Consider the following 18,736-nt stretch of genomic DNA (forward strand, 5'->3'; position numbering starts at 1 on the left):
TACTGATGGAAACTTAAGTTGCTTCCATGTCTTAGCTATTGTAAATAGTGCTGCGATAAACATAGGGGTGCATATGTCTTTTTGAATCTGTGATCTTGTTTACTTAGGGTAAATTCCTAGGAGTGAAATTCCTGGGTCAAATGGTATTTCTATTTTGAGTTTTTTGAGGAACCTCCATACTGCTTTCCACAATGGTTGAACTAATTTATATTTCTACCAGCAGTGTAGGAGGGTTTCCCTTTCTCCGCATCCTTGCCAGCATTTGTTGTTTTTTGTCTTTTGGATGTTGGCCATCCTTACTGGTGTGAGGTGATATCTCATTGTGGTTTTAATTTGCATTTCTCTGATGATTAGAAATGTGGAGCATCTTTTCATGTACCTGTTAGCTATCTGAATTTCTTCTTTGGAGAATTGTCTGTTCAGATCCTCTGCCCATTTTTTAATCGGGTTATTTGCTTTTTGGGTGTTGAGGCATGTGAGCTCTTTATATACATTGGATGTCAACCCCTTATCGGATATGTGGTTTATGAATATACTCTCCCATACTGTAGGATGCCTTTTTGTTCTACTGATGGTGTACTTTGCTGTACAGAAGCTTTTTAGTTTGATGTAGTCCCACTTGCTTATTTTTGCTTTTGTTTCCCTTGCCAGAGGAGATATGTTCAGGAAAATGTTGCTAATGTTTATATTCAAGAGATTTTTGCCTATGTTTTCTTCTAAGAGTTTTATTGTTTCATGACTTATATTCAGGTCTTTGATCCATTTTGAGTTTACTTTTGTGTATGGAGTTAGACAATAATCCAGTTTCATTCTCTCACATGTAGCTGTCCAGTTTTGCCAAAACAAGCTGTTGAAGAGGCTGTCTTTTCTCCATTGTACGTCTATAGCTCCTTTATCATGTATTAATTGGCCATATATGTGTGGGTTTATATCTGCACTCTCTTCTATTCCATTGACCTATGGGTCGGTTCTTATGCCAGTACCAAATTGTCTTGATTACTGTGGCTTTGTAGTGGAGCTTGAAGTTGGGAACATAATCTCCCCTGTTTTATTCTTCCTTCTCAGGATTGCTTTGGCTATTTGGTTTTTTTTGTGGTTCCATATGAATTTTAGAACTATTTGTTCTAGTTTGTTGAAGTATGCTGTCAGTATTTTGATAGGGATTGCATTGAATCTGTAGATTGCTTTAGGTTGGATGGCCATTTTGACAATATTAATTCTTCCTACTCAAGAATATGGGCTGTGTTTCCATTTATAAGTGTCCTCTTTAATTTCTCCCATGAGTGTCTTGTAGTTCTCAGGGTATAGGTCTTTCACTTCCTTGGCTAGGTTTATTCCTAGGTATTTTATTCTTTTTGTTGTAATTGTGACAAGGCTACTATCATGTCAAGAAAGAAGTTAACATGGACTCTGATTACTTTAATAGTGGTTAAAAGCAATTATTATTGTATATGAAATATTCAAACAGAGAAGTGTTGCTTTTATTTACATAATAAAATACTATAATCAAATTAAAAGATGAAAATCACTCTATACAATATATAAGAAGGCTTACCTGAAAATTTAAATGAAGAAGAATCTATATGTAAAGACCTAGTTTTACCCTTTAGCTTCTCATATAAAATGGTTTCTCTCCTATCCTGAAATTTTGCTGTATTATTTTTATAACAGGATTTAAACTTCAGCACAGCATGCATTACCATTTTCCCTTGGGCTTGGCTGCAGAACAGAAACAGGCAAATAAATGATGTTTTTATTACTGAATTTCTGTCATTCTTAGTGGACTCGTTCTATAACTTTTAAGTAGAACTCCTGGCAACTATTCTAGTTCCTCTCAAGGAAGTATAAATGGCATGGTATGAACATAGTGAACAGTAAAAAGATTGTGATTTATACTCAGGGAAACTGAGTTTGTACTTTGGAGTCACCATTTGCCAAATCCTTGGCTACAGTAAGCGGTTGGCATTGTCTGTACTTAAATTTTCTCATTTTTATCATGGGGATGACAATATTATTTCTGGGTTACTGTAAATAGCATACAAGATAATGTGCATGGGGGTATTTTGAAAATATCAGAGTGCTGTGGAAAAATTATTTATTAATATAAATGTGTCTATGTGTTATGAAACCACTATGGACTCTGTATGAAGGGTCAGCAGCAAATAACAAAATGAAACTACAAGTAAAATGAGAGAATCATTTATTATCTTGGATTTATTTTTCAGTGGATACACAGTTGGCAAGAGTGGATCAGTTCTCTCTCACCTGTTGGAAATAGTGACTGTGCAAAAATATTGACTGGATTAATTTTATTTGTAATTTTGACTTGAAGATGCAAATGTATAAACTAGAAATTTTAAAACGGGGTAACTACTACTGACTTCAAGGAATGTTTATTCTGCTCTACTTTCTGTTTCTGTGACTCCTTACCTCTTAGCCATTTCTTTGCATTTGTGCATTTAAAAATCCACCAGAACTCTATGTAACTCGAGAAAAATCCTGAAAGCACCTACTTTCAAACCTTCATAATGCTCATGAACAATAACAAAAACCACGGCCCAAATCCAACATTTTCTGAGTGACTATAAAGCCTTATTATTCCACATATTTTTCCAGGATAATTCTAAATAAGTAGATTAGCTAATTTCTATATCAGCCCTTACTATACTATGCTTCAGGGTATATGTATACCAGATACTCTTTCTTTGAGCACTATATGTGCATTATTTTTATTTCCTTTGTATAATATTAAGTATTTAGTAATTACAAGTCAATGTATCAAGTATTCCCACTTCTGCTTTTATGCAGGTATAATGCTAATCTGAAGGGGACAAAGTCTTTATTTCTTATGGACTAGACAAGGACATATCATATTACTCTTTTTTAAAGATTTTTTCAAACCATAGATGTCACTCTGAAGTCTTCTTCTAGGTCAAATAATAATCTAAAACTAAACCAAATATAGGCATATGAATTCTTAAAGTGACATCATTATGGTCATATGATCCTCTTTTCTACTGAAAACATGAACTAAAGGTTATTTAATTTTACATTCTCCTGATTCATACAACAATCTGCATACAGTGGGTGGGGCTGGGGATTGCTGCACACCATGCAGTCTCACTTTTGGCTCATTGTTACCTTGTGGGAATCTGTGCCAACTGTGTTGTTAGATCTTTTGATTTTTCAACACATTCTGAAAAGGTTAAGCATTCTATACATGGTACTCTTATCTGTTCGTTTCTTATATTGAAATTATCTCCTGACTTTAAATTTGCTTTTTGACTTTGTGCCTTCAAATAAGAAACAGACTGATTTCACCTTTACTTGATGCTCACATCAGCTAGAATTCTTGGTTCCGGTTTAATGACTTCCCAGCATATATCCTGACTATATTTTTTCACATTTGAAAATGCTAGTGGTTTTGAAACCTAAATTCAATTTGTTTCAACCTTTCAATTGTATACCAAGCAAAGACAGTCTATTGAGTATGTGATGTGAAGGTGAAGGACAAGTTTCTTCTCTATGCCTCTCAGGCTATTTTACATACCTTACTTGGATGACATGAGATTTGACATATTGTCTTCTCAATCTGGATCCATGCAATGTGTCATTTATCTGTTAAAAGGTAAAATGGATAACTACTTAGGTTTTCTTTTTTTTTAGTTTTATTTTTAAGTTTTCATTGTGGAGAACTTCAAACATACATGAAAGCAAATAGCTACTATAATGAACCCTATGTGTCTATCATTCAGCTTCACCAGTTACTAATAAATAGACTTCTTTTTACTACTATCCACAATTTAGGTATTATTTAAATAATTCCTTAAAATCCTAAAATATATAGCATTAACATTTTCCCAGATCACAACACTTTGAAGAAAAAGATGCAATTCATGTTAACATATATCTTTTTGAAAAGTATCTTTACTCTGGCTCAATTCATTTGTTAAGAATGTTAGGTAGAAAGATAGACATGAGCAGCTAAAAAAGTGTAAGATAAGGTTCAAAGAAATAAACCGACTGAACTCTGCCCAGGTAGGGGGTCCTGAGTGAAGACACCAAGGCTTTTGAGGAAGATAACTTCCTCTCCAAGGAGATCCCAACAGACGTACAATCTAACAGAACTAAGAACTGCCCAGATCATACCTCACCATGGGAAAGGACATGGTCGCTGAAAGGATGGCTATACAGATGGACCTGCCAAGCCCACCTCATCAGTCAGAGGAGCTTCCTAGACAGAACGTAATATAAGGTCTCTTGCCTAACAGAGCTGCGCCTTTGTCTACCTTGACTGGCCTGCTCCTCCCCTGGAGTGTATTCAAATAAAACTTTCCCCCTGCTTCGCTGTTGGGTCTCTGCCTTTCAATTCTTTGTGGCAGTGGGGACAAGGACTGAGGAGAACCAATTCAACCTGTGACATATTTACAAATGTCCTTAAATCAATAAATCGTGTGACAAGGTGAGTAAAAAATGCCTACTTCCTAACAGTATCATAATAGGACGGAATATTCATTTTGAAGAGGTAAATTCAAAGGACCAACTAAAAGATTTGTTTTCCATGTTCAGCCTTTTATTGAACATCAGTGCCATAAAACTTAACAGAAATGACCTGAAAGAGATGTTTTAAATTTTTTGAACTATGGCAGTCCCCTTTCACGTCTGGATGGCAAATCATTTTTCCTGAGAGTCCTGCAAGCAGGGAGGTGATGAGGAACTTTTCCTTCCGTGGGTCAGAGAAGAACCTGCAAGAACGATCTGAGAGCCCTGTGCAAGGACAGAATCACACCAAGCCCTGGGAAGAGCTTGGCTAACAGAGATTTATGAATGCACAGGGATAAGACACTGGACCATCTGAGTGGGTTTCTGTGGCCACAGGAGCCAAGAAGGAACTGCAATGTGGGGCTGAAGCCTCCTTAATCCCCAAGCTTGTACAGAGTGCAGAAAATGGGGAGCTGGAAGACTTCCTTCTGGGAACTTCATGTGGAGAAGCAGAAGGTCTGCTACGCAACCTTCCACCTACAGGCTTTAAGAAAAGCTCACTTTCCATATTGTAAGATTGCCTCCAATAACGAGATATTGGTCCCAATGAACCAACAAGGAAAAGTGTTACTGAAAATAAAAGAGCTCAGTAGCCAGAGAAAGGAAATAAAACAGATTAGGTGCTCATCAAAACACTTCTGGAGGAAATAGATAGCAACATAAACAACAATGGCCAAAAGCATGTGTAAGAATACACAGGCACAGCAAAAAACAAAAAACTATGTAGTATTAGAGAACATAATTTCCAAGTTAAAAAATTTAGTAGTCAATTTTAGAAGAAGTTTTTCACTCTTGAGATCCAAATTTGTGGCCTGGAAAGCAAACAGAATAAAAACCTCAAAATAGTAAAATTTAAAAAGAAAAAAAACAATGAGTGAAAAGAAACAAACACATAGAGCATGATTTCAGGAGAAATTATAGGAATTTAAAAAGAGAAAAGGAGATGGAGGAAATATAATAATAATAATAATAATAATGGGAGAAAATGGTTCTGAATTTAATAAAGATAAAAATGTACAGATTCAAAGGGTGCCTAAAACTCACAGATGCCTAAAACTCAGATGTATCTGGGGAGTGTTCTTGAATTTTACATGCAAATAAAAATCTGTACAAAATACCATATAAAAGAAAAAAATCACATTGATAGAAGATATAGAATCAGATATTTCATCTGTAACATTTGAAGGTGGAAGTTGGTGCAATAATATACTCATACTCTGAGAACTAGCTGATAATTAATTCCTTAAATTAATTGATTGATTTATCATCCACCATGGCTTTCTTTCATAATCTAAATTACTGTCTTTGATCTTGGGTTCATTCCAAGCTTTTGTTGGAAACACTCACATTTTTGAAGGCCAAGTTTTGCTTCCAGGGGTTTGTGAATTTGATGGCTACTGTGCTGCTGAGATTTTACTCTTAAACAGAGCTCTAGTTTTATCTTCCAGAAAGATAAAAAGATGCCTCATTCTTTTAGTCTATCGATGACAGCATTTCTTGTCATTGTAAGGTACACTAGGGTGTTTTTATTGTTCTTAAATCATTTCACTGAGACTTGAGGAAAGAGTGAAGGATATATGCTTTTTTTTTTTTGTAGATAATTATTTTTTATTGAAGGGTAGTTGACACACAGTATTACATTACATTAGTTTCAGGTGTACAACACAGTGATTCAACATTTATATACATGATAATTCTAGGTACCAGCTATCACAATACCAAGTTGTTACCATATTTTGACTATATTCCTTATGCTATACATTACATCCCAGTTACTTATTTATTTTACAATTGGAAGTGTGTACTTTTTGTTGTTGTTTTTTTTTTTGTTGGTGTGAGGGCATCTCTCATATTTATTGATCAAATGGTTGTTAACAACAATAAAATTCTGTATAGGGGAGTCAATGTTCAATGCACAATCATTAATCCACCCCAAGCCTAATTTTCGACAGTCTCCAATCTTCTGAAGCATAACGAACAAGTTCTTACATGGAGAACAAATTCTTACACATTGAATAAGTTACATGGTGAGCAGTATAAGGGCAGTCATCACAGAAACTTTTGGTTTTGCTCATGCATTATGAACTATAAACAGTCAGTTCAAATATGAATACACATTTGATTTTTATACTTGATTTATATGTAGATACCACATTTCTCTCTTTATTATTATTATTTTTAATAAAATGCTGAAGTGGTAGGTACATACAAGATAAAGGTAGAAAACATAGTTTAGTGTTGTAAGAGAGCAAATGTAGATGATCAGGTGTGTGCCTGTAGACTATGTGTTAATCCGAGCTAGACAAGGGCCATAAAACATCCACGTATGCGGAAGATTTCTCTCAGAACGGGGGGGGGTGAGGTTCTAAGCTTCACCTCTGTTGATTCCCAATTTCTTACCTGATGACCCCCCCTGCGACTGTGCCTGTCTTAGGTTGTTCCTCCCTTGTGGAATCTTACCCGTCTCTGGCTAACCAGTCATCTTCTGGGGCCATACAGGGAAATGTAAAGTTGGTAAGTGAGAGAGAAGCCTTATTGTTTGAAAAGGTTAGCTTTTTACTTCTTTGCATATTTAGGCCCTGTAGCTTCTATGCCCAGCATTTGTCTTGAGGTATCTTTACCACTTGGAAGAATTATGATACTCGGTAAATTTGATATGAGGCACGAATTCTATTTAAGGGTTGTAATTAGGAAGGAAGAAGAAAAGCTATAGAAGTAGCAGGCGGAAGAAAACATAGAAAGATTGATTATTTCTTTGACATATCTTCTTGTAGAGTAACTTCAGCATGTATAGGTTTTAAGCTACTACTTAAATTGTGCACACACATTAACATAATAGGAGTATAGTTACATAACCAAAGCATACCTGTAATTACCAGCCATCTCCAGTGAAACCAAGAAAACCAGATAGGCACCTTAGGCATTTGTGAAAACTTACCTATGATATGGTGGATATTGTCCAACTGAACTTGAACGTCTGAGAGAAATCAGACAAATTAAAACAAACCATTCCTGGGGACTGTTCACATCCCATATGTTCTTATAACAGTAAATAGTCTGTAGTTGTAAGATTTTGGAACGCTACGATCTGCACTTCTTCTAATTCTTGGTTGAGTTCCAACAGTATAGATCCAGTCAAATTTGTTGTTTTACTGTATGCACAGGCCAGCTTAGATATCTCCTTCTTCATTTCCTTGGCAAGTCCAGGAACTGGTGGGATGAGTGCATCTACAGCTGTAGCAGTGCGTGGATCTTGGTTGGGGTTTTTTGATGATCATCTTCTGGCATGAGTCTTCCAGAGAGTGCAGATGTTGGAAGTTCTTTTTCATATCGTATCTTAGTTCATTTTCGGGGTAGCCCAATTAGGCTTTGATCTTCTGTATAAACACAAACAGACCCTTTGCCTACACTTTTATATGCCCTTCATCCCCTTGTGTAGAACTCATTGGAGGTCTCCACACAGGAACTGCCTTTTTTTTTTGTTATCATTAATCTACACTTACATGACGAATATTATGTTTACTAGGCTCTCCCCTATACCAGGTCCCCCCTATAAACCCCTTTACAGTCACTGTCCATCAGCATAGCAAATGTTGTAGAATCAATACTTGCCTTATCTGTGTTGTACAGCCCTCCCCTTTCTCCCACCCCCCCATGCATGCTAATCTTAATACCCACCTTCTTCTCTGCCCCTCTTATACCTCCCTACCCACCCATCCTCCCCAGTCCCTTTCCCTTTGGTACCTGTTAGTCCATTCTTGAGTTCTGTGATTCTGCTGCTGTTTTGTTCCTTCAGTTTTTCCTTTATTCTTATATTCCACAGATGAGTGAAATCATTTGGTATTTCTCTTTCTCCGCTTGGCTTGTTTCACTGAGCATAATACCCTCCAGCTCCATCCATGTTGCTGCAAATGGTAGGATTTGCCCTTTTCTTATGGCTGAGTAGTATTCCATTGTGTATATGTACCACCTCTTCTTTATCCATTCATCTATCCATGGACATTTAGGTTGCTTCCAATTCTTGGCTATTGTAAATAGTGCTGCGATAAACATAGGGGTGCGTTGGTCTTTCTCATAATTGATTGCTGCATTCTTAGGGTAAATTCCTAGGAGTGCAATTCCTGGGTCAAATGGTAAGTCTGTTTTGAGCATTTTGATGTACCTCCATACTACTTTCCACAATGGTTGAAATAATTTACATTCCCACCAGCAGTGTAGGAGGGTTCCCCTTTCTCCACAGCCTCACTAACGTTTGTTGTTGTTTGTCTTTTGGATGGCAGCCATCCTTACAGGTGTGAGGTGATATCTCATTGTAGTTTTAATTTGCATTTCTCTGATAATTAGCGATGTGGAGCATCTTTTCATGTGTCTGTTGGCCATCTGTATTTCTGTTTTGGAGAACTATCTGTCCAGTTCCTCTGCCCATTTTTTAATTGGGTTATTTGTTTTTTGTTTGTTGAGGCGTGTGAGCAGTTTATATATTCTGGATGTCAAGCCTTTATCGGATCTGTCATTTTCAAATATAGTCTCCCATACTGTAGGGTTCCTTTTTGTTCTATTGATGGTGTCTTTTGCTGTACAGAAGCTATTCAGCTTAATATAGTCCCACTTGTTCATTTTTGCTGTTGTTTTCCTTGCCCGGGGAAATATGTTCAAGAGATCACTCATATTTATGTCTAAGAGGTTTTTGCCTATGTTTTCTTCCAAGAGTTTAATGGTTTCATGACTTACATTCAGGTCTTTGATCCATTTTGAGTTTACTTTTGTATATGGGGTTAGACAATGTTCCAGTTTCATTCTCCTACATGTAGCTGTCCAGTTTTGCCAGCACCATCTGTTGAAGAGACTGTCATTTCGCCATTGTATGTCCATGGCTCCTTTATCAAATATTAATTGACCATATATGTCTGGGTTAATGTCTGGATTCTCTAGTCTGTTCCATTGGTCTGTGGCTCTGCTCTTGTGCCAGTACCAAATTGTCTTGATTACTATGGCTTTATAGTAGAGCTTGAAGTTGGGGAGTGAGATCCCCCCTACTTTATTCTTCTTTCTCAGGATTGCTTTGGCTATTCGGGGTCTTTGGTGTTTCCATATGAATTTTTGAATTACTTGTTCCAGTTCATTGAAGAATGTTGCTGGTAGTTTCATAGGGATTGCATCAAATCTGTATATTGCTTTGGGCAGGATGGCCATTTTGACGATATTAATTCTTCCTAGCCATGAGCATGGGATGAGTTTCCATCTGTTAGTGTCCCCTTTAATTTCTCTTAAGAGTGACTTGTAGTTTTCAGAGTATAAGTCTTTCACTTCTTTGGTTAGGTTTGTTCCTAGGTATTTTATTTTTTTTTGATGCAATTGTGAATGGAGTTGTTTTCCTGATTTCTCTTTCTGTTGGTTCATTGTTAGTGTATAGGAAAGCCACAGATTTCTGTGTGTTGATTTTGTATCCTGCAACTTTGCTGTATTCCGATATCAGTTCTAGTAGTTTTGGGGTGGAGTCTTTAGGGTTTTTTATGTACAGTATCATGTCATCTGCAAATAGTGACAGTTTAACTTCTTCTTTACCAATCTGGATTCCTTGTATTTCTTTGTTTTGTCTGATTGCCATGACTAGGACCTCCAGTACTATGTTAAATAACAGTGGAGAGAGTGGGCATCCCTGTCTAGTTCCCAATGTCAGAGGAAATGCTTTCAGCTTCTCGCTGTTCAATATAATGTTGGCTGTGGGTTTATCATAGATGGCCTTTATTATGATGAGGTACTTGCCCTCTATTCCCATTTTGCTGAGAGTTTTTATCATGAATGGATATTGAACTTTGTCAAATGCTTTTTCAGCATCTATGGAGATGATCATGTGGTTTTTGTCTTTCTTTTTGTTGATGTGGTGGATGATGTTGATGGACTTTCGAATGTTGTGACATCCTTGCATCCCTGGGATGAATCCCACTTGGTTATGGTGTACGATCCTTTTGATGTATTTTTGAATTTGTTTTGCTTTAATTTTGTTGAGTATTTTTGCATCTATGTTCATCAGGAATAGTGGTCTGTAGTTTTCTTTTTTGGTGGGGTCTTTGCCTGGTTTTGGTATTAGGGTGATGTTGGCTTCATAGAATGAGTTTGGGAGTATCCCCTCCTCTTCTATTTTTTGGAAAACTTTAAGGAGAATGGGTATTATGTCTTCCCTGTATGTCTGATAAAATTCCGAGATAAATCCATCTGGCCCGGGGGTTTTATTCTTTGGTAGAGTTTTGATTACCACTTCAATTTCATTGCTGGTAATTGGTCTGTTTAGATTTTCTGTTTCTTTCTGGGTCAATCTTGGAAGGTTGTATTTTTCTAGGAAGTTGTCCATTTCTCCTAGGTTTCCCAGCTTGTTAGCATATAGGTTTTCATACTATTCTCTAATAATTCTTTGTATTTCTGTGGGGTCCGTCGTGATTTTTCCTTTCTCGTTTCTGATACTGTTGATTTGTGTTGACTCTCTTTTCTTCTTAATAAGTCTGGCTAGACGCTTATCTATTTTGTTTATTTTCTCGAAGAACCAGCTCTTGGTTTCATTGATTTTTGCTATTGTTTTATTCTTCTCAATTTTATTTATTTCTCTCTGATCTTTATTATGTCCCTCCTTCTGCTGACCTTAGGCCTCATTTGTTCTTCTTTTTCCAATTTTGATAATTGTGACATTAGACCATTCATTTGGGCTTGTTCTTCCTTTTTTAAATATGCTTGGATTGCTATATACTTTCCTCTTAAGACTGCTTTTGCTGTGTCCCACAGAAGTTGGGGCTTAGTGTTGTTGTTGTCATTTGTTTCCATATATTGCTGGATCTCCATTTTGATTTGGCCATTGATCCATTGATTATTTAGGAGCGTGTTCTTAAGTCTTCATGTGTTTGTGAGCCTCTTTGATTTCTTTGTACAGTTTATTTCTAGTTTTATGCCTTTGTGGTCTGAAAACTTGGTTGGTAGGATTTCAATCTTTTGGAATTTTCTGAGGCTCTTTTTGTGGCCAAGTATGTGGTCTATTCTGGAGAATGTTCCATGTGCACTTGAGAAGAATGTATATCCTGTTGCTTTTGGATGTAGAGTTCTATAGATGTCTATTAGGTCCATCTGCTCTACTGTGTTGTTCAGTGCTTCCGTGTCCTTACTTATTTTCTGCCCAGTGGATCTATCCTTTGGGGTGAGTGGTGTGTTGAATTCTCCTAGATTGAATGCATTGCAGTCTATTTCCCCCTTTAGTTTTGTTAGTATTTGTTTCACATATGCTGGGGCTCCTGTGTTGGGTGCATATATATTTAGAATGGTTATATCCTCTTGTTGGACTGAGCTCTTTATCATTATGTAGTATCCTTCTTTATCTCTTGTTACTTTCTTTGTTTTGAAGTCTATTTTGTCTGATATTAGTACTTCAACCCCTGCTTTCTTCTCACTGTTGTTTGCCTGAAATATTTTTTCCGTCCCTTGACTTTTAATCTGTACATGTCTTTGGGTTTGAAGTGAGTTTCTTGTAAGCAGCATATAGATGGGTCTTGCTTTTTTAGCCATTCTATTACTCTGTGTCTTTTGATTGGTGCATTCAGTCCATTTACATTTAGGGTGACTTTTGAAAGATATGTACTTATTGCCATTGCAGCCTTCAAATTCGTGGTTACCAAAGGTTCAAGGTTAGCCTCTTTAGTATCTTACTGCCTAACTTAGCTCGTTTATTGAGCTGTTATATTCACTGTCTGGAGATTCTTTTCTTCTCTCCCTTCTTATATTTCCTCCTCCTCCATTCTTCATATGTTGGGTGTTTTGTGCTGTGCTCTTTCTAGGAGTGCTCCCATCTAGAGCAGTCCCTGTAAGATGTTCTGTAGAGTTGGTTTGTGGGAAGCAAATTCCCTCAGCTTTTGTTTCTCTGGGAATTGTTTAATCCCATCGTCATATTTGAGTGATAGTCGTGCTGGATACAGTATCCTTAGTTCAAGGCCCTTCTGTTTCATTGTATTAAATATATCATGCCATTCTCTTCTGGCCTGTAGGGTTTCTGTCGAGAAGTCTGATGTTAGCCTGATGGGTTTCCCTTTATAGGTGACCTTTTTCTCTCTAGCTGCCTTTAACACTCTTTCCTTGTCCTTGATCTTTGCCATTTTAATTATTATGTGTCTTGGTGTTGTCCTCCTTGGATCCTTTCTGTTGGGGGTTCTGTGTATTTCTGTGGTCTGTTCGATTATTTCCTCCCCCAGTTTGGGGAAGTTTTCAGCAATTATTTCTTCTAAGATACTTTCTATGTCTTTTCCTCTCTCTTTTTCTTCTGGAACTCCTATAATATGGATATTGTTCCTTTTGGATTGGTTACACAGTTCTCTTAATATTGTTTCATTCCTGGAGATCCTTTTTTCTCTCTCTATGTCAGCTTCTATGCGTTCCTGTTCTCTGGTTTCAATTCCATCAATGACCTCTTGCATCCTATCCATTCTGCTTATAAACCCTTCCAGAGTTTGTTTCATTTCTACAATCTCCTTTCTGGCATCTGTGATCTCCCTCCGGACTTCATCCCATTTCTCTTGCATATTTCTCTGCATTTCTGTCAGCATGTTTATGGTTCTTATTTTGAATTCTTTGTCAGGAAGACTGGTTAGGTCTGTCTCCTTCTCTGGTGTTGTCTCTGTGATCTTTGACTGCCTGTAGCTTTGCCTTTTCATGGTGATAGGAATAGTTTGCAGAGCTGGGACGAGTGATGGCTGGAAGAACTTCCTTTCTTGTTGGTTTGTGGCCCTCCTCTCCTGGGAGAACAACGACCTCTAGTGGCTTGTGCTGGGCAGCTGTGCGCAGACAGGGTTTCGGCTTCCTGCCTGGCTGCTATGGAGTTTATCTCCGCTGTTGCTGTGGGCGTGGCCTGGTTCAGGCCTCTGCTCCAAAGTGGTGGAGTCGCGTTGGAGGGGGGGCGACCTGGAGGCTATTTATCTCCAAAAGGGGCCTCCCTGCAGCCCAGGGGTTAGGGTGCCCAGAGAACCCCGGATTCCCTACCTCTGGATTAAGTGTCCCGCCCTGCCCCTTTAAGACTTCCAAAAAGCACCCGCCAAAACAAAACAACGACCACAAAGAAAAGAAAAAAAAATTTTAAATTAAAAAAAAAAGGGTGTTCGCTTGTTTTTCTTTATTCTCCGGCGCCAGCCTGAGGCATCTGCTCACCGGTCTTGCTGCCCTGTTTCTCTAGTATTGGGGTCCCTATCCCTTTAAGACTTCCAAAATGCGCTCGCCAAAACAAAACAGCAAAAAAAAAAAAAAAAAAAAATTGGTCGCTTGCTTTTCTTATGTCCTCCGGTGCCCGGCCTCCGGTGCCTGCTCACTGTTCTTGCTGCCCTGTTTTCCTAGTATCGAGCGCCCTGCACTCTGGCCCGGATGGCTGGGGCTGGGTGTTCGGCAGTCCTGGGCTCCGTCTCCCTCCCGCTCTGCCTGCTCTTCTCCCGCCGGGAGCTGGGCGGAGGGGCGCTCGGCTCCCGCGGGGCCGGGGCTTGTATCTTACCCCCTTCGCGAGGCGCTGGGTTCTCTCAGGTGCGGATGTGGTCTGGATATTGTCCTGTGTCCTCTGATCTTTATTCTAGGAAGGGTTGTCTTTGTTATATTTTCATAGATATATGTGGTTTTGGGAGGAGATTTCCGCTGCTCTACTCACGCCGCCATCTTCCGCCCATCTCCTATGTGTTACTTCTTGATATACTTTTTCTCCTTTTCCTATAGTGATACAATTTGAGATTTTAATGAAGTAGATGCTATCCAAAAGTAAACACTACATTTGCCCACTTTTGTTACATGTAGGAGTGATGAAGTGCATTTAGGTTCTGACAAATGGAATCAAAGGGAAAGTGGTATGTGCAACTTCTGAGATTTTTCCTATTGAGAGAAGGCTTGCTCCTCTCCTTCCTATTCTGTCTTCTGAGTGGCTGGAATGTGGACATGCTGGCCAGAACTGGCAGTCATTTGGACACTGAGATGATCTGGGCAATGTAGGTCATGACAGAGCCACAGGATAGAAGGAACTTGGGGCCCCTGACATTTTGAAGTGACATACTGAACCTGGCTCACTGACCTCTGAACTTATTTGTTTCTGAATCTTATATAGGTATATGTTCCCCTCTAGATCAGTGGTTCTCAGCTTTGGTCGAACATTAGAATTACCTGGGGGGCTTTTAAAATGACAATTTCCACTCCAGACAATCTCTTTGAGAGTGGGACTTATGTACCAGTATTTAAAAAAAAAATTTTCCAGGTGATTTTAAAATGCAACCAGGGTAAAAATTCACTGCTCTGGATTTGGGGTCAGCAAACTATGAGATCTAACCTACCATCAGGTTTTGTATGGCCTGTGAGCTAAAAAAGGTTTTCATATTTTTTAAAAGTTGAAGAAAAAAGTCAAAAGAAGAAGAACAATTTGTGACATGTAAAATTTATATGAAGTTCAAAATCAGTGTTCATGAATAAAGTTTTATTGGAAAACAGCTACATTCATTTATTTATGTATGGCTACTTCAACACTACAGTGGACTCGAGTAGTTGTTGTAGCCCACCAAGACTTAAATATATGGTGTCTGGCTTTTTACAGGAAAAGCATGCTTACCCTGTTCTGGATGCTGTGCCCTTACAATGCAGGGACTAGTGTGATGCTCTACAAACTTCTGTCCATTACAGCTGTACCTCCTTTATGACTAGCTTAGTATCTGCTATTAAGTACACAGCAGTCAGCCAATGAATGCTTGTTGAGTTAAATGTGTGTTCAGTTTCAGATACCCTGATTCTTTCTCCCATTCTTTATGTTTGCTTCACTCTTAAACACCTAATCAAATAGAAAACAACATAATTATTATATAGCCATGTGAGAGAGAAAATGTGGGTAGCCTGGAGTGAATATTTGTACTGTGCGGTCATTTGTCCAGCTGTCCTTGTTTACCTAAATACTTGCCTGAGTGAAAGTAGTTATTGTGAGGAGATGGCTCACTGCTTATAAGTTAGGAGCCAGTGAGCTAATGAAATCTTTAAATAGTACAGAAAGCGTCCTTCGAAACAGGAGCATCATAAGGCTGCCTCTATATTATGCCAGAGCATCTAGATAGAAAGTATAAAATGGGTTAATTACACTGAGATTTTGTTAATTTAGTGGCAAATATGCAAATGTTTAAAATAATCAGATTTATTTACTTTTTAAAGTTCATACTAGATATCATGGCATCGGATAGGGAGCCTTAAAGTGGAACACCAGTGTGGATAAAATGAGAGTTCCTGTGGCCAGGATTCTCACCTGGCTGTGGTTGACTAGCTCACTGCACACCTGTGGGCAATACATGGCTATTGACTCTATATAAAGAGCTCCGCCCAATGCTCTGGGCGCAATGGGGTGGCAGGGCTGCAAGGCTGCAGGAGAGCAGAGCAGAGGCTGGAGTTGTGGGAGCACTGAGAACAGGCCCGAGGACAGCTGTGTGGGACTACTGTGCAGAGAGAGGGGCCCAGAGGCAGAGACCAGCTTGCTGCATGCAGACTCGCTCTGAGTGAATGGGATTCTAGTGACTGACCTGCCACCTGGAAATAAAGTTGGATATAACCCTTTCACCCCAAGAACGTTTTGCTATCAATTTCTTTGGTCACATTGAATCCACAGTGAACCTGCCTGGGGCTTTGGAAGCCCTATCAAAGCACTTTATATAGTCTCAGAAGTTCCTACAGATTTACAGTGACCTCAGAAAAATTATGTAATTAACAAAACTCATGGTTCTAATGCAGGAATATTTAGTCCTGGATTTTTCTCTTTAGAAATTTTTATAAGCCACTAAAGTTCATTTCTTGGAAATAAGTATTACTGTGACTAACTTCAAGAGTGAGATCTTAACTATATTAAAACGCGTGTTCATTTCACATGAGTAGTTTCCTATAGACCCACTAAAAATATCTGTATAGAACTGCTTTAGAATAAACTGCAAGTGGACTATACACATACAAATATATATAAATTAGTGCTTCAAACAAGTGTTCTGTAGTATGTAACCATAAAACATTGTTTAATTCTATAGTAATAAAAAGTTTAATGGTCACTATAAATAATAAAATGAGGTCTCAGTTCAGCAGTTAGATATTACCTTCATCTATCTAATAATTGAAATGTAACTTGATTTAAAGTTGAGATTTTTTTTCTCTTCTTAAGCTGTTTCCTCACCCAGCCTTGCTATTCCTCCTCTCCCACCCATTTCATTAACTGGGTTTGGACCCTTCTGGGTCCTTTCTTGAGTGCTGAGAATTTGGCATTAAGCTTTGGTGTTCTAGGAACTTAGTACATATTTAAAACTTAGTAAATATTTAGTACAATTTTTAAAAATTAGGACATATTTCAAATTTTCTTCTAGGTTTTTCTGACCTTTGAAATTCCCTTTTCACTCATTGCTGGAGATGTCTCAGCTGCAGTTGCTTACATGGAGAACTCTGAACTCTTTCAGCTTGAGCTTAGTCTGTCCTCAGCATTTAGGCAGCTGGAGATACTTCCCATTCTTTTACCTGAGATCTGATCACCCCTCCAGGTAGCCTCTTGGACAGACCTAAATGATGGGGTGCTTTTTTTCTTGGTGGCCTATATCTGTTTCACAGGAAACATTTATGCATTGTTCATCTCAAAGACTCTAGTTGTTCAAACTGGCCAAGGGTATACCTCTTCCCTCTGCTAAACAAGTACCAACTCGGGCCTTTAGAATTTCCAGGTGTGAGTCAGATTCCAGTGCTCTGTACTCCTGAAACTGCACAGGTCTTCTTGGGTCACACTGGTCTTTCTTTCAAAGTCTCTCTGTCACTTTGATGCAAAGGGAAAAACATCTATTCTTCACCTCTGGGGATGGTTGTGGTAGCATGAGAAATTACAGCCTGCCTATCTCCAAAGATAACATCTTCAAATATCCTTTTCTTGTCTCTAGCTTCTGACACTTTGACACTCTTGATGAAAAGCATCAGGTTTATAACTATGTCTTGAGTGAGCAACTCTTATTCAAGGGTTTATGGGCATGCTATGACTATAATTCTTGGTCTGGCAGTGGTAGCAGCTGACATTACAATCTACCTAATGATCATATTCGTAAAAATAACATCTGTGTCAGTGGAAGGGTGTTTATTGAAGACAAAGCAGAGACCGTAATAAATACTTAGCTCTTGGGAAGATGGACTCTTTATTCCACTGTGTACAACTCTATTTCTTTGTAAATTCTTTTTCCCTAATGAACTGAAATGGATGTTTATTAGCTAGACCATCTCTTTTTAAATGTATTTTTTCAGAAAATGCTATTGTTTTAAAATAGTAGTTCCCAACCTGTGAGCCATGAATTATATAGGATAAGGACATGGTGGCAGCAGAAGATGCTTCTAGGGAAAAATATTTATATATGTACCAAGCTTTGTTCTTCCAGACTTAATACAATGAATCTCGTACATGTATATATTACTGATTTTCAAACATCAGTAAATGTAGTTAGCTAAAGACAAGTTAATTTAACAGCATTACTAAATTTAAAGTATATTACAAAATAAATTACAAAGTAATTATTTTCTTGTGGAGATACAGGAAATTTTTTTCCTATAAAAGGGGCCTCAACCTTGAAAAGCTTAGAAAGGAGTGGGTTAAAGAAATTAACAAGAACAGGACATAGAACTTGGCACAAAAGCTATGTTTAAGAAAAATCCACCTTGAAGATTCCATAATTTTTTTCTATTTTATGCAAAATAAAAAAATTTGTACTGACCTTTAATTTCACTTCTTCATAATAGGGAATACTCGTCTTTTTTGCAAGAATTTTATGAGAAGAAAACATTGTATAGAGAAAAGAACTGTAGGCTTTGGAACAAGTTTTAGCTTAGAACCCCACAGTCTAGGCATTTATATTTGTTTGCTAATTCATTAATTATCTCTTCAGAAAGTTAAAAGTTCAGGAAAGTAGAGACTGGAATGACTTTATTTATCAGTGTATTGCCAGAACCTAAATATTTACCAGGAATTAAAAAATCATATATCAAATCTCCGGGTTTAGAATGCCTTAAGCCAAAATTAGCTGAAGAATAGTTTAAAGCAAGTGTTATTAACTGTTAAGAAATTCTCTTTGTTAAATAATCTTGCCTTGCTCCTTTCCTTCCCCTATTCTCAAAATTCCCAATTTTATCAATAATGGAATCAATAATTTTGTGT

At 37.9% G+C, this 18,736-nt stretch overlaps 1 pseudogene; it reads right to left on the minus strand.

The window, feature by feature from the left end:
* LOC118928665 (transmembrane protease serine 11C-like) overlaps positions 1–18,736 on the minus strand; it is a 55,077-nt pseudogene that overhangs the window by 25,674 nt on the left and 10,667 nt on the right.

This window comes from Manis pentadactyla, chromosome 5 (genome assembly GCF_030020395.1).
Source record: "Manis pentadactyla isolate mManPen7 chromosome 5, mManPen7.hap1, whole genome shotgun sequence".
NCBI classification, from domain to species: domain Eukaryota; kingdom Metazoa; phylum Chordata; class Mammalia; order Pholidota; family Manidae; genus Manis; species Manis pentadactyla.